The sequence below is a fragment of the Schistocerca cancellata genome, chromosome 8, assembly GCF_023864275.1.
Source record: "Schistocerca cancellata isolate TAMUIC-IGC-003103 chromosome 8, iqSchCanc2.1, whole genome shotgun sequence".
Taxonomy (NCBI): domain Eukaryota; kingdom Metazoa; phylum Arthropoda; class Insecta; order Orthoptera; family Acrididae; genus Schistocerca; species Schistocerca cancellata.
Genome location: NC_064633.1, coordinates 528273489 through 528300851, shown reverse-complemented (window position 1 = coordinate 528300851; position 27363 = coordinate 528273489). Strand labels below are relative to the sequence as shown.

The 27363-nt window shown below is 37.7% G+C and overlaps 1 protein-coding gene across 1 annotated transcript in view; it reads left to right on the top strand.

Moving 5' to 3' along the window:
* The first annotated feature begins 24306 nt into the window (after window positions 1–24306).
* LOC126094599 (alpha-N-acetylgalactosaminidase-like) overlaps window positions 24307–27363 on the top strand; it is a 77365-nt gene continuing 74308 nt past the window's right edge. Inside the window, exon 1 of the mRNA XM_049909071.1 lies at window positions 24307–24372. The gene's annotated coding sequence lies outside the window, so the exon portion shown is untranslated. The remainder of the gene's footprint in view (window positions 24373–27363) is intronic.

The window sequence follows — 27363 nt, the reverse complement described above, 5'->3', positions numbered from 1 at the left end:
TTTCTGTGCACAATGTTATGTACTAAAGAGACGTCTGCAAAGATTTTCAAACAGAAAAATTTTCGCTAAACTCTCGTTCAGAACATCTTCTATCATACGCAGTCTATTATTTTGTTCTTGTTGATCGTCAAAGAAAGCAGCAGTGTTAGTAACAACAAATAGCAGTCTCTTGCCATTGTTTCGCTAATGAGACGATTTCTCTCGTTTTCTTTTTTTAATTGTAAGCGGCGGTAGTGCGCACAAAAGCAAGCCACGCCGCGAGCGGCGACAGGCCGTAAACACTGATTATCAGAATGCGACAAACAGTGCATGACACAGTACAGTAATGCATTTTCAGCTTAGAGTGACGTAAACACCTATAACAAAGAGAACAGCACTTATAAGATCAAAGAAAAATAAGCAATCGATCCAAACCAGACGAAGCACGTGAAAAAGGAAGGGTACCCGTATAATTATGGATGGAACGCCTGACGCATACGCATAGCTATGGCTACCTGGTAAAGCCTAATTGCTTAGCTTACTACGCGAACCAAACTACTGTAGCTGTATCGTCATTCATTCGACCTAAATTGTGTCTCATATTACAATGGACCAACTTTGTTTTGATTTGGAGGTGCGGCTTAGATTCGGGAAAATTTTTTTTCCTTGATTTCGAGTCTCATTTTTCAGGTGCGGCTTAGATTCGAGTAAATACGGTAGTAAACTGTGTACTCTGGTCTGAAGATGGTCAGTATGGGTTGATATTAACAAGCTGATGCGCAAAAAAACATTTTTTGTGATCCGAATCTGGAATAAAAATATATAAATAGCTTCTTGGATCACTGCTGCGGCTGTGTTTCAACTCGTTACTTCAGGTTTGCGTTGGGATGATCCCTGCAACTGAACCAGAAGGCTGAGCTAACATTTTGTATAAAATGATTTCCATATTGATGGGTCATTAACATTCCTTCCTTCCTTGCCAGCTTGTACCAGTGTTGCCCAAATATTATTTATTACCTTCTCTTCTGTCTTCACTTCATAGACCTTTCATTGCACAGTAAAAATTATAAACAGCTACACAATTATGCAGCTAAAGTGAGAATTTACTCGAACAAGCATGCCACAAACTCGTAGGAAAGGACAGTACCGACTAATGTTTAACTCTACTTATAGCACAGAAAAAGATGACAGAGCATACACGCACATACTAATAGAGAACCAGCAGTCAGCCAATCTACTATTGGCATGCACCAATAGCAAAGAGTTGGGACCTTCTTGATTACAGTATCAGATGTGACAAATAAATCACACATTAACATGTTTTGCACGACAGGAGTGCTTAAATTGCTGTGACCCTGCCACCTGAATAAGATCAATGTGCATGAGCTCTAGCAGGATGTCTCAGTCATTCTTGTGGTGGGACACTGAATCCCTTCACCCTGGGAGTGACATGTAAAGGCAGTATGGCTGCCTTTGTGTCACCTCTTCTGTAGGTGTCAGAAGTAGGGAAACTGTCTTGCAGCCATTGACAGACCCACGAGATAGGTGTATACTCCATGGTGAGTATTGGGACATGGCGATGTCAAATTTGAGAGGTGTTTGCTAGTTGCATATTTTTGTGTGCAACTCAACTATACTACCACAGAGGGTGCTGACAGCATTTAAGATGGCCATTGCCCTTGATAGAAGGTAAATTTTCTGCAGCTGGGGCTGAACATCCTGTCAGCTTCATATTTGTACTAGAGATCTGCTTCTCAGTCTGTATCATCTTTTCAAGCCTATTACATATGCTATACAGTGAAAGCCTGTTTTGCTATTTGGGAATCATTACATTGGGGAGATATCACCATTTTTGTAAGTAAATGCGATTGGCTGCTTGGCACTGTCAGTCTTTCAATGGGCTACAGTTGCCTGTACATTCCACTGTGAGGCATCAGCTGCAGCCAGAGTTTCCACGGAGCGTAGACACCCAGGTTCAAATGTCTCTGAGCACTATGGGACTCAACATCTTAGGTCTTAAGTCCCCTAGAACTTAGAACTACTTAAACTTAACTAACCTAAGGACATCACACACACCCATGCCCGAGGCGGGATTCGAACCTGTGACCGTAGCAGTCCCGCGGTTCCGGATTGCAGACACCCAGGCACGGAGCTAATTGCAGTTCCTCTTTCAGGGTCTGAAAAGTTCTTTTCACACTTAGGAGACCACTCAAATGAATGCCTTTGTATCTAAGGTGACTAAAGGGTTACATTATTTTAGCTACCTGTGGAATTAATTTCGCATAGTAATTTACTTTTCTGAAAGATATCTGATCATCTGTGAAATTTCTTGGGAGCGCCATGGTGTCAATAATGGCTAAGTGGCACACAGTGCCCGCCCTGCTAACAATGTGTCATAAATATTCCACGTTTTCCTGAAAGATATCCATTTTTGCACTTTGCACTTCATGCAAAATCCATATAGGTTGTAGAACACTAAATTAATGTTTTTAGATGTTTCTGTTGCATGTAGTCTGTTTGGTTACAATGTTGTCATCTGGATAGTTCGTGTGAAATGTGCCATATGCCAGCTGCTCTCAACATTGTTTGGTAACAGTTCAGGGCCCTACTGACTAAGATCAGTGTCTTACAGTTGTTTGTGTTGCAAATGAAGGTTGTTCTTGTTATTAAGTAAATGGTTCTAAATAATTTAGTGTATTGTATAAAGTAGCCAATTTCGAAAGCAGGATGTTCATATTTCATGTACTAATGAAAGGTCACGAAGTGCATATGACGCATAAAATGAGCATAGTAAGATAATCAGCATCCAAGGACTGGTAACAGGCTACATTTGAAAAGAATGCTTTCTCCTTTGTAATCTGAACAGAATAAATAGAACTCACCAAGAAATGGATAAGAATTGAGAGAAAATGAGATACAAATTAGAAGAACTGGAATACTTGATGAAAGTGTACAAGCCCACAAACTGAAATCCAATTCCTGAATATTTGATGCTGTGTTACCAGTGAATAACATGTGTATATAAACAATATTGCATTTCGATTTTAATTTGCAGTGGTCTGCTTTCCTCAAAAGGTTTTTCACTTTGTTTCACTTTTATACTAAAAATGGTTTTCAGACTATTACACCCATTGCCAGGAAGTACACATGTTATAATTCTGTGCATAGAGTAAACAACTGTATACCACATAGTTAAGTATCTTTGATCTACTGCTGTAAATAACAGAATTAATATAAGTGGAAAAATCTTAAGTACCGATAAACCATGAAACAAAATTTTTGTCTACTTTCCAGTTTCAGAAGACTAAGATTTAAATAAAAAATGTTATGTGTAAGAACATACGAATAGATTCTGTGTGAAAATTTAGTGAAGTTTCATTTGAGTTGTTTCAATAAACTTGCTAATGCGAAATGTTTCTGCAAACCTACAAAGGCAGGGAAATGTTGTTGCTGCCAACAAAGTAAAAATATCCATTTCATCTTTTTCAGGTAACACTTTATTTTATTGCAATGTATTACATGTTGGGTCTGTTCTTAACTTTCATATTCATTGAATTTCTACCAATGACAACATTGTCTTACAAGATGGAGTTCTGTCAAGTTTTTTAAGCATTTTAAGGATAATGAAAAATGAAGTGTTGGAGGGTGTGTTTGTAGGCATGTAATTAAAGAAAGAATTTCTCTCCAAAAAAAGGAAACTATCTTCTATAGAGACAACATCTTTGTTCAGTAACTTTTCTGTAAAGTACCTGTCAGTGATCCCTATTCTAGCTGGAGAAAGGACTTTGACCTTGGAGCAGGAACCTCCCATACACTTTCAGATTTTTGCCATCTGTATCAACCACCATATTGCAGTTTGCAAAAAATTTGTCATCCGCCATGTTGTAGTTTTGCAAAAAAATTTGACCAGTCTGTGCATGACTTAGGATTATTTGTGTTTATAGACCTTTTGTGATTGACTGTAACAATGTCTCAGCCAGGAAACTGTTCATTGAACAAAAGACTGCAATTTTTAGGTGACTTACACATAACCATAATAATTCCTTAGTTTACATAAACTTACAATTTTATAACAAACTTCATGCTTTTGTTGCTGCAAATGGTACCAAAAGATTATGACTAACTTATTAAATTAAAATAGTAAAGACACAACTAGTATATTTATTCTGCAAGAAACTGTTAAGTGTTTGCTATACTATTCGTGTTAGTTTATATATGTCTCTGTCATAAAAATAGACTATATGTGGTACTCAGAAGGAACATTTTCTTGCTTAAAGCTTGACATTTAATCCTCATTTGAGAAAAATACATTGTCACATTTGCAGTACATGTCTATCAAACAGGTGTCAACACAAAAATGGTAGGCAGTGCATAATTTCAGATGCGAAGTGTGCAAAACTATAGTTCGCTTTACATTCAGAAGTAGGAGTCGCTGTACATGTTTATACTCGTACAATTTCGTACTTAAGAAGTACTTGCATAGTTCATTCATAATTTTCAGCATCAGTAGCGGCATGCCTGACCAAACAATGTCAACCTTGTTCAGGAGCTATTTGCACAGCTTGAGACACATTATCAAACATAATAATGTACTTATTGATTTCTACTACATCACACAATGTTTTGCACAACAATGAAAAGAGTCTATGAAGCATAAGGGGAATAAATTAGAATAAATTTTCTCATCAGTGTGTCAGTGCTTAGATCGCACTAGAGTTCTCAAATGATATAGCAGAACAGTCACCATTTTTTGCACTAGCTTGATTATGATCTCTCTGAATCTGGAACATCTGGTGAAATAGACACATATGGGTCCAGTCTGGAAAGTATTTAGTTTTGTATTTTAGTAATGTCTTACACTAAAAAAGTCAGACACAAAGTACAAGTATTTCAGAGCTTCAGTAACAAGAAGTTGTTAAAAATCACAAGAGCTACAAAATCATCTTACTCATGTACCCCAGATTATTTATTAAGTAATATTTCTGTAAAAATTAAAATTTTTATACCCTGTTTAAAATGATAAACAATTCAATACCAGAGGACTTTTCCATGTGTATTAAAGACATAAAAGTGTGGTTTCAGTTGCCTGAGACTGCAGTTGTGTGTGCGAGTTGCATTTGTGTGTGTGTGTGTTGTGTGTCGTCTATTGTTGACGAAGGCCTTACTGGCCGAAAACTTTAATTGTGGGAGTCTCTATCTGCGACTCAGCATATCCAATATATGGTGAGTATCAACTTTCTTTTCATAATATTGTTAAAGACATAAAAGATAATTCCAGTCTTCAAGAAGAGGCACAGTCATGATGTAAACAATTGTTATCCTATATCTGTACTCCCAGCTGTATCTGAGATGATTGATAATCGTCTAAAAGGCAAATTACAGAATTTCTTAATAATTTGTAATAATTGACCAAACACCAATTTTAATTTAGTTAAAACAGAACTGATAATGATGCAGATTTCAGTTTCACGGACCAATTTCTTTAATCCTTCAATCAAAAGAATTTTCTTCTGGACCTTTTATTGACTTAAATAAGGCTTTTAATGTCAATAAATATTCATGAGTTGCTTCAGAACCTAGAATCATACAGTACAGGAGATACAGAATTCGGTTATTTCATATATACATCTTCAAACAAAAGCAAATAGTAGAAATCACAACTGAAGGACCTGAAAAAAAAATTATTCTGACAAGCTGTGGAGTTCCACAAGGGTCAGTGCTGGAACTTTTCTTTTTTCTGTTATTATTATTATTATTATTTACGTTGACCTTCCATTTAGTTTCCCAAATACTTTGCCCATGTTTTTTTGCAGATGATACAAATTTGCTTTTCCAGTCTGACACAGCTCTGCACTTGTATCAGAAGGAAAATTCACTTGAGAGAACTACTGAATTATGAAGATGAATCGTCAGAAGGCAAAAATGTAGTACTACTGCCAGGCACACATAAGAGTCTAAGAAACTATCATGGTTTCCAGGACTATTAGTACCTTCCCTGGAGAGTGAAAGGGGGAGCCATCAGAGATAGTTTGAGGTAGAAGACAGTGCACACCAGTGTAAGCTTCATTACAGAAAGATAGTAGAAGAGTGTGAAAACTGAAGATTAACTAAGAAGAGAGAATGGTCCAGTGAAGAACTAGGAAGAAAATAAGGTGAGGGACAAAACAAAGAGAAGGGGAGGGAGAAGAGAGCAGAAGAAAACAAGCTGTAAATCAATCCAGAATATAACTGAGTAAACAAATAAAAAATAAATTATAATGTGGCCATGGAAATTCTGGTATGGAATAACAACAATGTGGAAAGGGTAGATTGCTAATCACCTTTCATTGAGTCACATACAGGAAGTGAGAAAGACTGCTAAAATTTTCAAGGTTTGGACAAAGTCCTCTTTCTGCAGTAGAAAACACACAAACACCCACACGCTCGCAAGCGCACGCGTGCACGCGCGCGCGCGCACACACACACACACACACACACACACACACACACACACACACACACACACACACACACAAAAAAAAGCACAACTCAACGTGTGGCCACTGTCTTTTTTTCTACTGCCAAAGAAGGACTATGTCCAAAAATCTGTGACCCAATGCCTCCTTTGTATGCTGAGGTGAAGGTACAGGGTACCAGGCTGTCAGGGTACAAGGCTATCTGAAGGGCACATCAACATTCAGAGAAACTAGTATCAGGCAAAAGAATCCATCCAAATAATCTGTGTTATGTATCAGTTTAATTCTTTATTCACTACTGACAGCACTTACAGTAGAATGGGGTTAGACATTAAATATACAATTAATAAAATTTTATACAGAGAAGTCATTACAGTTTAATTCCACTTCTTTTAAAATATTCTTAAAAACTAATGTCAATAATATTTATTTCAAATAGTTCTGCTTTCTTGTCAAATGGGTGTTTCAGTAACCAGTCATAAATCTTAAATTTGAAAATGTTACATGACCAGCACTGAGCAGATATTGAAAGTTTATTAAAAAGTTTGAAGCATGTTATTTTATGTGATTAGCACTCTTTATCAGCCTATGTCTCAGTAGTCCAGTTTGTGTCTAGTGCTGTGAAGGTGTACGTTTTCCCTGGTGTTAAACTCATCTGCATTACTTTTGATGTAAATTAGTGCTCTAGTTAACCCAAAATTAGTTCCTGTGTTTTATCAAGATTACAAATGAGTTCAGTGGAAGAACACCAGTTCATTGCTAGTTCTAATTTTTCTTATGTAGCCTGATTCAATTCAGTAGTGTCATGGTATGTACTGAGCAGTGTTTGTTATCTGTGTAGCACATGATTGAATTAGCTCCTGCATGGCAAGGTTAGTTATTAATTGCACTGATGAGTCTGCAGCACTCCAGTATGAATTTCCTTCAACAAAGAGTATTTATTTTTAAGTGAGACATCTAAAAATGAATTGTGCTTGCCATAAAATTCCAGTTTATCAAGTGGGATATTGAAGGAAATGCAAGATTTGCTGAGATCACAAACCAGAAGATACAGCAGTAGTAGTAGAATTTTTTGCGTGTTTGAATCGCAGAATGCTTGTTTGAGAGGAGCTCATGCTCTTCAAAATAATTATTTAGCTGATTGTACATTAGAGACTCAAAAACTTTTGAAGAAACCTGGGACAACAGAAATTGGTCTGTAATTTGAGGCCAGAAGCTTAACTCCCTTTTCAAAGATTGTTACCACTTTAGCTGGTGTGAGATTTAAGAGAAAACTCCGGATCCTAAACAGGTGTTAAAAATGAAAGAATGAAGTTGACAAAATAAATGTGTTGTTTCGAAAATGCCCTTCGCAGTTTGAGTATTGAGTATCGAGTCTGAGCTTATATAACCTAACCTCCTCCTCCTCCTCCTTCTTCTTCTTCTTCTTCTTCTTCTTCTCCTTCTCCTTTTGCTAGCGCCTTTGTCCTGCATCTTTGCACAGGGTCGGCATTGTTAAATCGGATTTGGCATGGTTGATTTTAAGGGGTGCCCGGATGCCCTTCCTGCCACCACCCCGTACCCCCCGGGAAAGAATGAGTGTACCCCAAATGTCTGGGTCTAGTGTAAACGATGAAATAGTGTGAACGTGTTTCCAATGTCTGCGAAGCATGTAACTGTGTCAAGACATGGGGACCAGTCTGGTTTTCACCTAGTGGGATGTGGAAAACTGCCTAAAAACCACATCCAGGCTGGCCAGCACACAGGCCCTCGTCATTAATCTGCCAGGCAGACTCGATCCAGGGGCCAGCGTGCCTACCCGAGTCCAGGAAGCAGCGCATTAGCGCTCTCGGCTAACCCTACAGGTATATATAATATAATCTGTCAATAAAGAAATTAATATATTCATCTTTCTGCTCTCTTAGCAATGTAACCCTTACTTGCTGTTGATTGTTGTGTCTAACTTATAACATTGTTCACAGTAGAATGTTAAAAAAGTGGTTCATGATCTGACAGAGGTCCACCCGCAAGTCTGACATCATACATACCTCTTGGAAAATTAACTATGTTATTATCCAAGAAAGTGTTGTTTTTCGTGGGGCTGAAGCTTGTACAGCGGAAATTCAGTGATCTTAAGATATTGCAAAATGTTCTTTTAACATTTTCATTAACATTAGCCATTTCAATACTGAAATTTTGTTTTAGATTTTAATATGTTCCTCATAAATAGTTCAAATCTTTCCTAAAAAATCTGTGTAAGTCTCAACCTGGAGATCTATGTAACCCACCAATTATGGTATTCTTTGCATTCAGTCTTGTACAACTAAATTCTCCATCCATTTCTGTGCAGTAAAAGCTAACAGCCGTCATCCAACTTAGAAAATATTACTGTATCTCTAACAATATTATGGAAAGGAAATTTGGTACTCACTATATAGCGGAGATGCTTAGTCACAGACAGGCACAACAAAAAGACTCCACAAATAAAGCTTTTGTCCAGTAAGACCTTCGTCAACAATATATCACATGCACGCACACTCATGCAAATGCAATGCAACTAACACATACGTGTGTACACGTCCATCTCCATTCTTGCTTTCATTTCTGCACATAATGTCTGCAACAGAATAGCCTTGAGAAATGAAATATTCTACCTGACTGTCTGTCAGCCATAGTTATGACAATACATACATCATCAACATTTTCAGCATTGCAAAAATGTTCTAATATTTTCTTCCTAATGCAGAGATTGTATGTTTGCTTTATAGTAAGAGATTTATGTTAGTTGTTTATTGTCTGTAAATGCTTTCCCATTCAAGTGATGCTTTTAGCACACAGCACAATGTGAAAGGTTTATTACCTTCGTAGCCTTTGACATTCATCCTAGAAAGTTATTTATATTTCTGATATTATTCAAATCACTGCAGTCATAGATCACTTTCACTCTACTACAATCCCTTTTTACCCTTCTGTTCATTAATGTCTTTTTGCTGTACCGTAGGTTTGAAATTTAGCTGCCAGGTGTATTGCTGTCTGTTCCTTTTTGCTTGTTTTTGTTAAATGTATGTCTATTCTTGTTTGCTTCTTTCAATTGGGGGCCGTCATTTTTCTCTTGTTTGTTTGTGCATGCTTTATTACCAGTATTGTGCTGTTTTTAGATGCAAACCATGAACTGTGTCTTTTTTCCCTCCAGTTGTTTGGTTTAGGAATTCACAGTCAGTTTCTTCCTACACAGGCTTGTACTAATATTGATTTTTTTCTCTCATAAAGTGGTCCACAGACTTCACTTTCCCATTCTGGTCTTGGGTATCATGACTGGATGAATTATTGCATTCATTTTGTGTGTAAGTTTCAGTATGCATTCCAGAGAATCCATCATGTTCCTTTGAAACTCTTTCAGTGACACTCATGTCCCTTCAGTCATCCTGTAGGGCATGCACCAGCAGCTGGATACTGGTGCCCTAAAGTAGAGAGTTCTTCTATGCCCATTCATGTACTGAAACAGTGGAAAATCTGGGATAAAATAATGACAATATTATGAAAAGGATAGTTGTTACTCACCATATAGGGTCATATATGTCACCATATGCTGAGTCACAGATAGTCACAAAAAAAAGACTGTCAGCAAAATGGTTCAAAATGGCTCTGAGCACTATGGGACTTTTTGTAACATCTGAAGTCATCTGTCCCCTAGACGTAGAACTACTTAAACCTAACTAACCTAAGGACATCACACACATCCATGCCTGAGGCCGTATTCGAACCTGCGACGTTAGCAGTAGCACAGTTCCGGACTGAAGCACCTAGAACCGCTCAGCCGCAGTGGCCAGCGACTGTCAGCAATTAAGCGTTCGGTCAACAAGGCCTCCATCAGAAATACACACACACAAACAACAACAACAGTCTATGGCTGCTGAGACCAGACTGAGTCTGCCAGCAGCCGGAGACACTGTGTGTGTGTGTGTGTGTGTGTGTGTGTGTGTGTTTGACACACTTTTTGTTGTGCCTATATGCAACTCAGCACCTCTGCTACACACGCTATATGGTGAGTAGGACTATCCTTTTCATAATATTGTCATTCATGTACTCAACCAGTTCAGTGGTGGCCATTCTCATATAAAACATTTTGCAGTGAACACATGTTACTTGGTAAACAACATGTATGGTACTGCATAGGTAGAAATGTATGAGAATTTCATATGGTGTGCGAAGAATGGTAGACGTTTTTCCAGAATGAATTTTTGCTCTGCATGGTGTGTGCACTGATTTGAAGCTTCCTGATACAGTAAAACTGTGCTGGGCCTGAAATCAAATGTGGGGTGTCTGCTTTTGGAGACACCATATGGTGGCTTGCGGAACTTTTATGTAGATATAGATGAATCTCACATTCAAGAAATCGTTCATACAGGAGAATCATGTGAAGGAATATACCATCATTTGACCATCGGGCAGACTCCCGTTTGGACGACATAGTAATAAGCATCCCTAGCTTAGAGAAACAACTGAAAGATTTGGAAGTAAACAAATCACCATGTCTGGGTGGAGTCTCAGTTCGATCTTACAAAGAGTACTGTATGGCACTGGCTCCTTACCTAGCTTGCGTTTGTCGTGAATCTCTCACCCTGCACAAAGCCACAAGCAACTGGAAAAAGGCACAGGTGTCTCCGGCATATAAGAGGGGTAAAAGAATAGACATGCAAAATTACAGACCAATGTCTGTAACTTCTATTTGCTGTAGAATCCTTGAACTTATTCCCAGATTGAATATAATAAACTTTATTGAGACTGAAAAGCTTATGCCCACAAATCAGAAAAGCTCATGCCCACAAATCAGCATGTTTTTAGAAAGCGTCGCTCGTGCGAAACTTAGCTTGACCTTTTCTTGCACGATATACTGAGAACTATGGATGAAGGGCAACAGGCAGATTGCTTATTTCTACATTTCTGGAAAGCATTTGCCACAGTGCCCCATTGTACACTGTTAATGAAGGTATAGGCATGTGGAATAAGTTGACATATCTGTGAATGTCTCGAAGACTTCATAAATAATAGGTGTCGAAGTTGAGTGTCTATAGGGAGGTACAAGACCACTTAGACAAAATTTCCAGTTGGTGTGATGAATGGTCGAGTCCTAAATGTGGAAAAACGTAAGTTACTGCGGATAAATGGGAAGATGAAACCTGTAATGTTTGGATACAGTATTAGTAGTGTCCTGCTTAACACAGTCAAGTTATTTAAATATCTGGGTGTAACATTGCAAAGTGATATGAGGTGAAACTAGCATGTGAGAAGCGTGGTAGGGAAGGTGAATGGTTGACTTCGATTTGTTGGAAGAATTTTAGGAAAGAATGAGTCACCTGTAAAGGAAACACCATATAGGATGCTGTTGTGACCTATTCCTGAATCCTGCTCAATTGTTTGGGATTCATACCAAGTTGGACTTAAGGAAGACATCGGAGCAATTCAGAGGCGGGCTGCTAGATTTATTACCAGTAGGTTCGAACAACATATAAGTGTTTCGGATCTGCTTCAGGAAGTCAAATGGGAATCCCTGGAGGAAAGATGACATTCTTTTTGAGAAATACTATTATGAAAATTTAGAGAACCGGCATTTGAAGCTGACTGCTGAATGATTCTACTGCTGCCAAGATACATTGTATGTAAGGACCACAAATTAGGTCTTGTTCAGGGACATATAGAAAGTTGTTTTTCCCTCACTCTATTTGGAAGTGGAACAGGAAACGAAATGAGAAGTAGTGGTATGGGTCCCCTCTGCAACACACATTACTGGGGTTTGCAGAGTATCTATGTAGATATAGACAAGTGCTGTACCAACTGAGCTATCCAAGCACGACCCACACTCACAGCTTTAGTTCCACCTGTACCTCATCTCCTACATTCCAAACTTCACAGAAGTTCTCCTCATACCCTGTGGAATGAGCACTCCTGGAAGAAAGGATATTGTGGAGACATGGCTTAGCTACAGCCACGAGGATTGTTGCCAGAATGAATTTTCAGCCTGAAGTGGAGTGTGGGATGGTTTTAAATTTCTTAACACAGCAAAGTTATGTGCTGGACTGGGACACAAACTTGAGACCATTGCCTTTCACAAGTAAGTGGTCAATCGACAGAGCTTTTACGTCCAGGAGTGCCTGTCCCACAAGATAGGCAAGAGAACTTCTGTGAAGTTTGGAAGGTCGGAGATGAGATCCTGGCAGAAGTAAAGCTGTGAAGCCTGTTGTTTTTGGACAGCTCAGTCAGTAGAATACTTGTTCCAGGAAGTTTCAGTGATAGAAATGTTTCTTGTAAGATACATTGTAGAGATGGTATCGCCTCCCCCCAAATCAATCTCCCCCCACCCAATCGTCGTCTCCCAGTCGTCCCATTCTGTTGTAAATAATTTGTGCTATTATTTTGTAAGCATGATTTATTAAATTGGTGGTTCAACTGTCAGCATTTGCCTTCTTTGGATTGGGATTATTGCATTCCTCTTGAAGCTTGAAAGTATTTCACTTGTCTCGTATATCTTGCCTATTCTTCTTCTTCTTCTTCTTCTTCTTCTTCTTCTTCTTCTTCTTCTTTGGCACTTCAACCCTATCTTCATACATCTCTGCTTTTCTCTTCCATCCTCAGATCTCCATCTTGATAAGGGCAGCCAACACATTCTCCAGCCATGTAGCTCATGGTGGGATGTAATCTGTCTTTCATTATTCATTTGATCATCCTGTTATCTGTCATCCTCTCTATATGTCCGAACCAGCATATTGTTTGAGATTTAACAAATTTCACTATATCTGTCCCCTATATAATGTACTGTATTTCCAACCCTTTGCCTCACATTTGCCCATAAATATTTCACAGGATTTTCCTTTCAAATGTCCTTAGGTTGTTCATATCTGCTTCTGTCATCATCCGCATTTCTGACCCATAGGTAAAACTGGTCACACAAGGGACTACTGTACTCTTAACTTGGTTGATCATGCAAGTAGAAAATTCATGAATATCTGTGACTTTGCCTAATTGACTGTTTCATGCTTGTATCATTTCTCCAATACATTGTCTCAATTATTATTATCACTTGTTAAGAGGACACCTACATAATATAAGCAGCTGACTTCTTTAAAACATTTATTAGCCTCTAGAGTCCTGAAGGTTGGTCCGAAGTCTGATTTTACTGAAACTGATATTCACAAGCGATAAGGACACAAATAAGTCAAAAATACAGCGAAAAATTTTATTTACATTTTTACATATATTTTTCAGATGGTATCATATGTGATACCTGCGGTCTATGTTAATACAAAGTAATACATGTGAGTGTCACAACAAAATTATTCTTAACATATAAAATAATTCTGTTTTTGTGTGAGAAACATAACATAAGTTCAAATTCACGTCTTGTGAAAAAGAGCAAAACATTCTACAAACATTAGACCTCTACAGGCCTCTAACCTGCATTTTTATCTATTTTTCTGTATGTTGTTCATCATCTGAGGCATGTGTTTAGCACTTGATACCCTGAATGGCAAAGATGGTAAAGCTTTTGGTGCTCTTGCCCGTTTTGCTGGTGGACCTTCATCATCACCACCCTCATCTTCATCATTGCTCGAGTCTGATCTTTGCTCATTTTCTGGCACACCATAGAAAATAAGATTTTGTGCAACATCAAGCTTGTATTGCATGATGTCTTTCCTCATAAATTTATTACTTTGCATTGCTTGCCTGTATTCTAGCTAAGCTGCAGCAACAGCAAAATCTATGAAGTGGTGGCTCACACTTTCTGTCCGTTTGTTAGTTCTGCTTCTCATTGGGTATTTTCTCACTACCCATCCAGGAGATCCACGCCACCCATATATTTGTTATATTTGGTAACTGCATTTGGCCTTGGAATTTGGACATAAACCATTTGGCCTTGGAATTTGGACATAAACCTTATCTTTCTTTGACCAACATTGAATTTGGGCAGTGGGATGAACTCCAAATCCAGAAGATGCAACGTAAATAGGTTTATTGTCAAATCATTCCATTGCAGGTATTTTTTCATCACTCCTTACAACCTGATCAAAAGAACCTCTGCCCTCTATTTTCAAATCTAAATCTCTCTTGAAATTTACAGATTTTGGAAGACAATTAGCCAAGATAGTCCCAGTTGCTAAGATTGGCCTATGAGTTAGGAAACTGTCTAGTAAGGGGACAGATGTGAAGTATCTATCAGTGTATATTAGTGACCCAGGTGGCAAGGAATCTGAAGGCTTGACGTGTAGATTAATAGAAGGGTTGAAAGATTGCATCCCTGTTGCACACCCTTCTTAATCCAAGCACTTCGTTCTCCGTCTTCCAGTCTTATTGTTCCCTCTTGGTTCTTGTACATTTTTATATTACCTGTCTTTCCCTGTAGCTTATGCCCATTTTTTCTGAATTTCTTGTGCCATTTTATGTTGCTGAAAGCTTTTTCTAGGTCAACAAATCATATGAGTGCATCTTGAGTTATCTTCAGTCTCACTTCCGTTATCAAGTGCAACATCAGAGCTGTCTCTCTGGTCCCTTTACCTTTCCTAAAGCCAAACTGATTGTCATCTAACAGATCCTCAATTTTATTTTCCATTCATTGGTACTTTATTCTTGTCAGCAGCTTGGATGCATGAGCTGTTAAGCTTATCATTTGGTAGCTGCTGCACTTATCTGCCCTTGCTATCTTTAGAATTGTGTGACTGAAATTTTTCCTAAATTATGATGGTACATTGCCAGTATCATAGATTATATACAGTAACTTGAGTAGTCATTTTGCTACCACTTTTCCCAATGATTTTAGAAATTCCAGGCCATAATTCAACAGCTAAAGCTGGAAAATCATGGTAGCTTGACTGGATGGTGTAACAGATAGCAGAATCATTACCAGAAAGTGAATAATGAATGGGACTTTGTACTGTGTTTGTAAGGCTAAGTCAATAAGTATCTGTAATCAATTTTTAGACTTTATTATAACTAGATTACACAATTTTTATTGATATCATTTTTCAACATAGTGGCGACACCCCAAAACGCAGCATCTGAGGAGTGTGAATGGCATGGACAGGGGATGTGGATGTGTATTGTCATGCAAGAAAAGAAAACCTTCCAACATGATTTCATATGCAGAACTGTGACTGATCTGCATGTGGTTTGCACATCATCAACAGGCACTTACCTGTTATTTAGAACTGTGGCACAGACTTGTTCTATATTGGCATTACTTGTGGCTGTAGCTGAACGCACCATTCTTTCCTCATCCATCATGCTCATTCAACCACTTTTGCAGTGTTCAATCCTTTTATAAACACTTTGCTGTGACAAAAATCTCTTCATATTGTTCTGGAAATCTGCTATGAATTTCCACTCCTGGTACACATTTAGACTATAAAATAATGGATTACAGAATGTTGTTCTTTTATGGTGTGAACAGTGAGTGGTGTGGCCATCTTTACATCACAATAGTGCAAAGTGGACTGATGTGATACCGAGCGAGGTGGCGCAGTGGTTAGACACTGGACTCGCATTCGGGAGGACGATGGTTCAATCCCGCGTCCAGCCATCCTGATTTAGGTTTTCCATGATTTCCCTAAATCACTCTAGGCAAATGCCGGGATGGTTCCTTTCAAAGGGCACGGCTGACTTCCTTCCCCGTCCTTCCCTAATCTGATGAGACCGATGACCTCGCTGTCTGGTCTCCTTCCCCAAACCAACCAACCAACTGATGTGATAATACTGCAACCTGCCAAAGGCAAAGACAATGGTGCCATCTAGTGGCTCATGAGGACACAAAGGTGTAGATCCAAACTAAAGACAAGTAGAGCAAAATTTCAGATAATTATTGACTTACCTTCATAATATACTATTAATAGCTACAGTGAATGTGGCTACATATGGATGGAGGCATAATTACAGAAACCAGTACCTGCATCTTAGAAGTATTGACCCTGGCTGTTGAGACACTTGTACTACTGTGACAGAAGGCAGTGAATGGCTGTCTCATAAAATTTCCGGGGCTGCAATGTTACCCAGTTCCGCCCGTACAGCTGGACATTGTCATCCGAAGTGAACCTTTTGCCCCTCGGAGCCGTAGAGCCTTTTTAAGAGGACCAAAAATGGTGTAATCAGAGGGACAGAGGTGAATCTTTTGCCCCTCAGAGCTGTAGAGCCTTTTTAAGAGGACAAAAAATGGTGTAATCACAGGGACAGAAGTCCGGACCACATGGAGGGTGGCTGAGAATATCCGATTTGAATTTCTGCAGGAGTACCGCAACTGTGTTGGCCATATGAAGCTTTGCGTTTTTGTGGAGCAGGATGACCCCATGGTTGAGATTGCCTGATCATTTTGATTTGATCGCTTGGCAAAGGGTGGACGAGGTTTGTGAATAATGTTGGGCATTCACTGTTATACCTGTGATTATGCCATTTTTGGTCCCCTTAAAAAGGCTCTGAGGGCAAATGATTCACCTCGGATGACGACATCCAGCTGTACGTGCGGAACTGGTTAACATCGCAGCCCCGGGAATTTTATGAGACAGTCATTCACGACCCTGTGTCACAGTGGGACAAATGTCTCAACAGCCAGGGTCAATACTTCTAATATACAAGTACTGGTTTCTGTAATTGTGCATCTAGTTTGTTTCGTTTTGAACACCCCTTATAAAATGTACCCTTAGTGGACACTGTTGTCTTGCTAGAATATCCCAGAAGTGGTCAGACAGAACACGGCCAACCAGATACCCCAATAAATTTGTACAGGAAGAATCACAAGTTGATGGATTTCTACAAGAACCCCACTTATAGAACTGTTGGAAGATAATGTTTCTCAAAATAGTATGATATGATTTCTCTCTCTCTCTCTCTCTCTCTCTCTCTCTCTCTCTCTCTCTCTGTGTGTGTGTGTGTGTGTGTGTGTGTGTGTGTGTGTGTGTGTAACCAGTGGGGAAACAAAAAGTAGGAGCCTGGACAAGGGTAACAATAATGGTACATCTGGACATTTATAGGAAGATGAAATACAAATGACAAGATTTGCCAGTAAGATTATAATTCTGTCAGAGACAGGAAAGAACTTCGGAGTTCAGCTGAATGGGATGGCTAGTGTTTTGAAAAGAGGTTATGAGATGAACATCAACAAAAGTAAAACAAGGGTAATGGAATTTCATCAAATTAAATCAGGTCATGCTGAGGAAATTATTTTAGGAAATGAGATATCAAATACGGTAGATGAGTTTTGCTATTTTGGAAGAGGGGAATAATTGATGATGGCAGAAGTAAAGAGGATATAAAATGCAGATCTAAAAGGAAACTTTACTGAGAAAGAGCATTAACATTGAATATAAATGCTTCAGAAAAATAGTGTAAGTTAGATGGGTAGATCATATAACTGTTGAAGCAGTACTGAAATTAATTAGGAAAAAAACTGTATGGGACAAAGTGACTAAAATAAGATGCATCCTTTTGAAAAAAATGAGATACTGCCAAAGCAGATATTCCTTTTGTAAATATAAAAATGTGCGAATGGAGAAAAAGAGAATTTAATTCCATGTACAAACCCTCAACCTCTTCCTATGGTGACCTTGAATCTGCTTGTAGTATGTGCTGCATATGTTAAATGTTCTATAATGATTCTTTGTTTCCTCTTTTTATCTGTTGATGGTCAAGATAGATACTGGCCAAACAAACCTGGTCACAGCATTGTGAAAGCAATGTGATTGTGGCACAAAAATGTCAAAACAGAACAAAGACACATCCTGTGGTATCAAGCAATAGTTAATTTGGTAATGGACGGAAATGTAAAGGGTAAAAATTGCAGAGGAAGTCAAAGACTTGACTACAGTAAGCAAGTCCAAGAGGATACAGGTTGCGAAAGTTATGAAGAGTCTAGCACAGGATAGACTAGTGTGGAGAGTTCCATCAAACCAGTCTTCAGACTGAGGGCAACAACAACATGCTGGTGACATAGATTCTGTGTATGACCTGTTTTTCTCTAATTTAATCTCCTTTGTCAACCATCTTATCTGTTTCTTTGTTCAGAATTTTCTCTGTCAGTATTTATGTGTTTGTATTACTATGTTTCTTCCTGCTAGTTCTTTAGCTAAAACTTCCATATACCACATAAGGCTGCTGTTTCTCCCCATTTGATCTCCCGTATTCCACTGCACGTTTTATCATGTGTTGCACCTTAATGTTTGAGTCATTTTACTCTTCTCCATCTCCACATAGGAAAATCTGTGAGCACAGTATTTTATTCTAATTGATAAGTACCATGTTGTCATTACAGAAGAAAATGCATGTAAACTCCTCTAACTTTTGACAGGTAAAATAAATATTTAAGCCAAAGCACATTCTGATACTCTGTCATTTGCCAGTTCATTGCCTGCATCATTCAAGGAAGATCTACAGTGAAGTTGAATGAGTCCAGGTTCACATTAATAAAAGACAAGGAAATCAAAGAAATTTAACCTGTGTTCTATTTGAAAAATATTGCTGCTAAATGTTCTTCACACTTATGCTATCAAACTTTAGTTGAATAAATTAGAAAGAAAGCACCTGCCTTCTCATTTGTACTTTAAACTTGCTGTTTATATGCAGTTAGCAGGTTAATATTTACATGATTATGATGTTATATTTGAAAGGAAATATGCACATGAATATATAAATACTGAGTCCTATTTACAATACAATACATAACTACTTGTCTTGAGCTTTACAATGAATACTGCTAGTTGCCATGTAGCTGAAACAGAATCTTTCAACTCCTATATCCTAAATGTTCAGATAGTTTGTAAAAATAGTGCTTAAAGAGGTTTGTTTTTTATTTTCTTTTGAACTGGTAGGAATTCTCAATTTCTTGTTTTACTTTTGCTGGGAGCCTGAATATCTTCCTACCAGAGAACATGACCCCAATCTGAGTCCTAGGCAAGAGGGTAAAGTCTATTAATAGCAGCAAAACTCATTAATAAGTAAATATGTTGGGAAGTGAGAGTAATGAATTCATTGATCATTAAAAAGTCTTCTGCATGACATATGGTTAACTGCTTTACACAATATTATATGAATGCATGGTGTCTGTTACTTCAGACATGTCCGAAACTAAACAGACGCCATGTTGATTCCGCAGCTGAGATACATGTTATGTAAGTTGAAGGTGGAAGGAAGAGAAAGAAAGGGAAAGGGAAGGGAATATTGATGTCATCTGCATCAGAATTTTTTGCAGAATAGCGGCAGTGAGTGAAAATGTGTGTAGAGCGAAATCTGAACCTGAGATCTCATGCTTACTAGGCAGTTGCATCAACCACTGCACCACCTAGACACAATGTTTATAGCAATTATGTGGACTATCTCGGCACACCTCCCAGCTGACCCACATTCCCACCTAGCGTTGCCTATCTGCAGTCCCTGTCCACATCTTCCATTCTAGTTACTTTAAGGTTCCCACAGGAGGTTGGAAGTAATTGCACATCCACACTGAAGCTGTTGAATAGACTCCACAAGAGATCTGCAGCTGTGAAACATTTTATGAAAATTAAGGGTGGAGGGGGAGAAAGGTAAGGGTCTATTGGTGTCATCTACATCAGGATTTTATGCGGAATCAGTGGTGATGAGTGAAAATGTATGTTGGACCTGGATCTCAACCCAGGATCTCCTGCTTACAAGGCAGCTGTGTTAACTGCTGCACTACACAGACCCAGTGTTTATTGCAGTTGTGTGGACATACAGAACCAGAGGTTGTAGAGGATTGCAGAGAGAGTGTTAGGGAATAATCGACAAGAACGGGAAGGAATACAGTAGAAGAAGAATGGGTAGCTTTGAGAGATGAAATAGTGAAGGCAGAAGAGGATCAAGTAGGTAAAAATACGAGGGCTCAGTAGAAATCCTTGGGTAACAGAAGAAATATTGAATTTGATTGATGAAAGGAGAAAACATAAAAATGCAGTAAATGAAGCAGGCACAAAGGAATACAAACATCTCAAAAATGAGATCAACAGGAAGTGCAAAATGGCTAAGCAGGGATGGCTAGAGGACAAATGTAATGATGTAGAGGCATATATTGCTGGGGGTACAGCCAACAGGAAAATTAAAGAGACCTTTGGAGAAAAGAGAACTACCTGTATGAATGTCAAGAGCTCGTGTGGAAAACTGGTTCTAAGCAAAGAAGGGAAACCACAAAGGTGGAAGGAGCATACAGAGGATCTATACAAGGGTGATGTACTTGAGGACAATATTATGGAAATGGAAGAGGATGTAGATGAAGATGAAATGGGAGATACGATACTGCATGAAGAGTTTGACAGTGCACTGAAAGACCTGTGTCGAAACAAGGCCCCGGGAGTAGACAACATTCCATTGGAACTACTGACGGCTGTGGGAGAGCCAGTCCTGACAAAACTCTAACATCTGGTGAGCAAGATGTAGGAGACGGGCAAAATACCCTCAGACTTCAAGAAGAATGTAATAATCCCAATCCCAAAGAAAGCAGGTGTTGACAGATGTGAAAATTACTAAACTATCAGTTTAATAAGTCACGGCTGCAAAATACTGACACGAATTCTGTACAGACAAATGGAAAAACTGGTAGAAGCCGACCTCAGAGAAGATCAGTTCGGATTCCATCAAAATGTTGGAACACACAAGGCAATACTGACCCTACGACTTATCTTAGAAGAAAGATTAAGGAAAGGCAAACCTATGTTTCTAGCATTTGTAGACTTAGAGAAAGCTTTTGACAATGTTCATTGGAATACTCTCTTTCAAATTCTGAAGGTGGCAGGGGTAAAATACAGAGAGCGAAAGGCTATTTACAATTTGTACAGAAAGCAGATGGCAGTTATAAGAGTCGAGGGGTATGAAATGGAAGCAGTAGTTGGGAAGGGAGTGAGACAGGGTTGTAGCCTCTCCCCGATGTTATTCAATCTGTATATTGAGCAAGCAATAAAGGAAACAAAATAAAAGTTCGGAGTAGGTATTAAAATCCATGGAGAAGAAATAAAAACTTTGAGGTTCGCCGATGACATTGTAATTCTGTCAGAGACAGCAAAGGACTTGGAAGAGCAGTTGAACGGAATGGATAGTGCCTTGAAAGGAGGATATAAAATGAACATCAACAAAAACAAAATTAGGGTAATGGAATGTAATCACATTAAATCAGGTGATGCTGAGGGAATTAGATTAGGAAATGAGACACTTAAAGTAGTAGATGAGTTTTGCTATTTGGGGAGCAAAACATCTGATGATGGTCAAAGTAAAGAGGATATAAAATTTAGACTGGCAATGGCAAAGAAAGCATTTCTGAAGAAGAGAAATTTGTTAACATCGAGTATAGATTTAAGTGTCAGGAAGGCCTTTCTGAAAGTAGTTGTATGGAGTGTAGCCATGTATGGAAGTGAAACATGGACGATAAATAGTTTAGACTAGAAGAGAATAGAAGCTTTCGAAATGTGGTGCTACAGAAGAATGCTGAAGATTAGATGGGTAGATCACTTAACTAATGAGGAGGTACTGAATAGAATTGGGGAGATGAGGAACTTGTGGCAGAACTTGACTAGAAGAAGGGATCGGTTGGTAGGACATGTTCTGAGGCATCAAAGGATCACCAATGTAGTATTGGAGTGAAGCGTGGAGGGTAAAAATTGCAGAGGGAGATCAAGGGATGAATACACTAAACAGATTGAGAAGGATGTAGGTTGCAGTAGGTAATGGGAGATGAAGAACCTTGCACAGTATAGGGTAGCATGGAGAGCTACATCAAACTATTCTCCAGAAAGAAGACCACAACAATAACAACATTTCTAAACCAGTTTTCCTGTCTGCATAAACTTTTAACTCTATGTGTAGCTACCTGTAGATCCATTCCATTAATTAAGATGTTTGTGTCATCTACAAATAGTACTGATTTTAATTAATTTCCTCTGGTAGGTCATTAATATACATCAAGAACAGCAGTGGCCCTTCGACACTTCCCTATGGCACAGCATTTTGGACCACACCCATACCTGGGTAGTATTTATTTCTCTCATCATCTGTTAATTCTATGTTTTGGTATCTGTTCATTAAGTAGGATTTTATAAGATTGAATGCATTGCCTCTCAACCATTAGAATTTTATTTTTTTTGAGGAGAATGTTGTTATTAATTACTAGGTCAAGAACTTTTGGTAGATCAGTGAATACTCCAGTTATGGATTCCTCCTTGTCAAATGTTAGCAGTAAATGGTTCACAAGTCCTTGTGTTACTGAGTTGGTAGATTTATATTTTTGGAACCCATCTTGGCTTCTGGCTATGACATGAAGAAGTTTAATTATCTTTTATGCGGAATGTGTTGAAAGATTTTAGATATTACTGGTATAATATTAACAGATCTGTAATTTTCAGGTTCTGTAGTGTTATCCTTTTTGAACTGTACCCTAGAAATTTTTAAACTATAGGTATATAGTTTCTGTGATTGCTTCATTAATCATGCTTGTCAAAAGTTTAATGATGAATTTGGATGAAAGTTAGATAATCTTATTTGGGATATCATATATGTCCTGCGACTTTGTGTTTTTCAACTTTTTTGTGGTTCTCGTTACTCCTTCTTCACTTGTTGGATATAGATCTATAGAATTCTGTAGTAGATGTCTTTTCTCTATTAAAGCATTTGTAGCACTTGTTGTTGGAGCTGACATATCCTTTGTTAGATTTTTGCACACATGTATGTAGTAGTCATTAAATGCTTTGGCTATAGTTTCTGGGTTTCTCTGTAGAGAATTTTTCCATCTAATTTCTTAGGGGCTTTTATTTTTGTATTTTTACTGGATTTATGATCATTCCCACTGTTTTTCCCTTGTTGTCTCAGTTTATATTGTCCTATTCAACATCAATTTTCTTTGTGTATTTTATTACTTATTTGTAGTCTTTCTTCATTTGTTATGCCTCAATTTTTAATAGGGAATGCCTCCTTAATATGTTCAGAATATTTGGTTATGCATAAACCAAAACTGTAGGCACTTCCTTTGGCACTTTGAATTTCATTCCAGTCTTCTTTAACCAGATTGTAACTGAAGATGTTTATTTACTGTCATGCTTTTCTTGGTATCTAATGTGGAGTTTTCTGGGCTTCGAATTTTGCCCTGCTGAGATTATTAAGGTTACTGTCAAAGCTGTTACTGGCACCCACTACTATTGTTATAAGATCTTCTTTCCCAAGATCAGCCCCTGAAGAATGCACATCACAGATCACATTCCTGAGCCTTGCACTTAACTTAAAAATACTATTACTTGGGACTATTCACTAGTTGCCTGGGACATGATGAATACAATATGTCAAATAGCATACTACCACTATTTTCACACCACATACTGATTTATTTTCATATCATTGTATAGAAAATGTCTCTTGTTGTAACTCTGTAAAGCTTGTTTTGCAGTGATCCACAAAAAACTAATTTCTTATGATCAAAATTCTACTCTTGTCTTAAATTTTATTGAGCTATATGTGTAATGTATCTTTTTTCAACTACAAAAAAATTTAATTAGATAGCTAATTAAGTAGTGTTGAAATCATAATCCTACAGGTAAGTATTTGACAGTGCCACAAATATTAATAATGTGTTTGTAAAATGAGTCAATGGTAACAGACATTTTAACTTTGTCTGTCAACACTGTTTGAGCACAACCAGGAAAGTCTCTTCCTGCAATTACCTGGAGAGAACAATCTCCATCTGTAATGAGAGGTCCTGCGTAATTTGCATACAAAAAACATTTTGCATTTGAAAAGCTATCATACAGCCATTTCTGTGCAGCACAAAGATCATTAGGACAACATACCACTTCAATATAATGAGCACTGTTTTTTCCATACTTTTAATGTTCCACTACACCTGTACCAACTAATAACAACAAGCAGCTTCTTTTCTTGTGACCAGCCAGTGCACTTTTCATTCTAGGAGATACTGCTTTCTGTCTACTCAGTGGTGAGTGCTGCATATTCATAAATGTTGAATGTAGAAATATATTAAATCTCTATAGGGAGGACAGTAAGAAGTAAAGTTTTAAGAGAGGTTAAGTTTGAAACAGATATTCACTATGAGAAAGAAACTAAACAAAATAATTGTGGCATGCTGCATCAGAACAACCAGCTGTAGATTCAAAATTTTCACCAATCACCAAAACTTTATTTTCCACCCAGTTATATATTAACTACTAGCTATCTTTATTGAAACAAAATGGCAAAATGTTAAAGGAGTGTAAAGTAAAATTAATGAAGTACTTATTTCCATTGATTAATTAGGGTCATCAAACCCAGTCGACATAATCTGCCTCTATGATCATCATATGACCACTAGTATAGATGTATAAAGTGTTACAGAATTACAGTTAGCATCTTACTTTTCTACATAAGAAATGGGGAGATGAGGAGTTGCCACATTCTTCAGAAAGTATCATAAATTTAAGAACATAGACATTCATAAATTTTGAAATAGTGGTTTCTGGTGGTAGATTTTCTTAAAAATTCTGCGAACAGTAACATTATCATTCAACTTAATTCCTTCTCAACTATGATAGTTGACTGTTCAAAACAGCCATTGATAATGTCTTTATCCTAAAATTCTTCCAGTAAGAATTTATTGCAGTCAGGAAAATTATAATTCAACTTAATTCCTATAGTACACTTCCTGTCTAGGATAGCTAACTCTTCAAAATCACTCAGTGATAATATTTTTATAAAAATTTCTAAAAAAACAAAATTATATTACAAAACCAATTGTCAATGGCATCTAAGACCATGAAATACCAGTTTCTTTTGTTAAAAGTTCATACTGCTCAGAATACAAAATTTACTGAGTTCAAGAGGTTGGTCAGTAAGACAAAAATTATCTTAGGAAACTACTTGAAGAGATGAACTGGAGTGATACCGGTATATACAGTACTCATGGTATGAATGAAAAATACAATGCTTTACTGATGAAGTTCTCACCTTGTCTGAAAGTTGTTTTCCCCAAAAAGTAGACCAGATTAGGCCAAACTCTACAAAGAAGTCACAGATTATTAAAGGAATAAAGGTACCTTGTTAAGACAAAAGGAAACTGCATCTGTCAGTCATAAACAGCTTGGTTATTAATGTTGTAGCTCATTGCAAGACACACTGCAAAATGTTGACAATAGTAATACAGACATCAAAGCAAATGCATTACAAGAAAAAGATAGGCACATCAGGTAACAAAATAAAGACAATATGGGATATAGTGAAGAAGAAAACTGATAGAACTAAAAACGAAGATGAAAAGATAGCATTAAGGGTAAATAATACATTGGTAACAGAGTGTACAGTACTGCAAAACTATTTAATAAACATTTCACAACAGTATTCAAAAGATGGAGCTGTCAGGTTCATAGTATGTTGCCATTGAATACCTCAGGTTAGCTATCACAAATAATTTCAGTAATATTAATATGACACTTATTACACTAGTATAAGCAATGTCCACCATAAAATCTTTAAAACAAAAAAGAAGGAAGAAATGTCATGGTTATGATAAAATATCAACAAATTTGAGAAATGTCCTAGAATTTCAGGGCACGGTGGCTGGAATTAGCATTAGTGGTGCAAACACTGCCAAGCAGAGCTCTCATGCTGCACTGTGTCAGAATTTGAATACATTGAGTCAGAATGCCAACACATTTGCCTGTTTACTCATCTGCACTGCAGGCTGCTCATTTCTGATTCAGCATTTGTTGCAGTACATCAATGAGAAGAAGTTGACTATACTGATTTTATATGATGAATGTAAAAGAAATCTCATAGAAACAGTACAGTGAAATAGGGCTATCCATCCACATCCCCAAGTCTGACACAGCAGGCCATTGCATGAATTATTAAGAGTCTAGTGTAGACAGGTTGCTTTAATGTGAAAAATGGTATAAGAAAGAAGACTGCAATGGACAGAGAACACAAAAAAGGTGTTCTGGTTATGATGCTAATGAATCCACACAGTGGTAGGAGACATATTGCCAAGGAACATGGAATCAGCCAGATAAATGTCATTCTCGTCTGCATTGACAGCATTTCAATTCCTATCATCTGTTACTATGTCAGGCACTTGCCAGCAGTAATTTCAAACATCATACAGAATTTTACCGGTTTACTCTTCAACAACTGAGAGATGACACTTCATTTTTTCAATGTGTGCTCTTTAGTGATGATGAAGCAATGGTTACTAACCATGCTAATGTAAATGTGCATAACATGCACTACTGAGCAGCTGAAAATCCACACTGGCACAGGTGCAACATCAATGACTGTGGAGCATAAAAGCATTGTGCAGCATCATAGGAAATTACACTGTGGGACCTTACTTCATATCAGGCATTCTAAATGGACATTCATATGTGCACTTTCTGACAACTGTCCTGCCATTTCTTCTAGAAAAGGTAACACAGGATATTTGACAGTGTTTGTGGCTGCAACACAATGGTTGTCCAGCTCACTCATCCTGTGTTGCAACACAATTAAAGATGACAATTTTCCTGGACACTGGATAAGACAAAATTCTGTTGTCAGTTGACCTACGAGGTCTCCTAATTTGACTCCTCTTGATTTATTTCTTTGAGGAACACTCAAAGATGCAGTCTATGACAAAGTCCCAATTACACCAGACAATATGTGTAGTCAAATCACCAGTGCATGCTCTACCATATTATCCACTGTAATTACATCTGTTCATCATTCTTTCAAATGGTGACTGCAAATGTGCCTTTCAGTTCCTGGTCAACAGTTTAAACATATGCTTAAATAAAGGATAAAGTTATTTTTTAAAGACAAAATGTGTATTATGTGATATGGGTGGCTACCAAATCATTGTTAGTAAATTGTTTATTTCATTTATATATGTACAAAATTACATAACAATGTCAAATAAGTTGACAGTGTATATTACATACAGCTGGTAACACTGTCATTATGA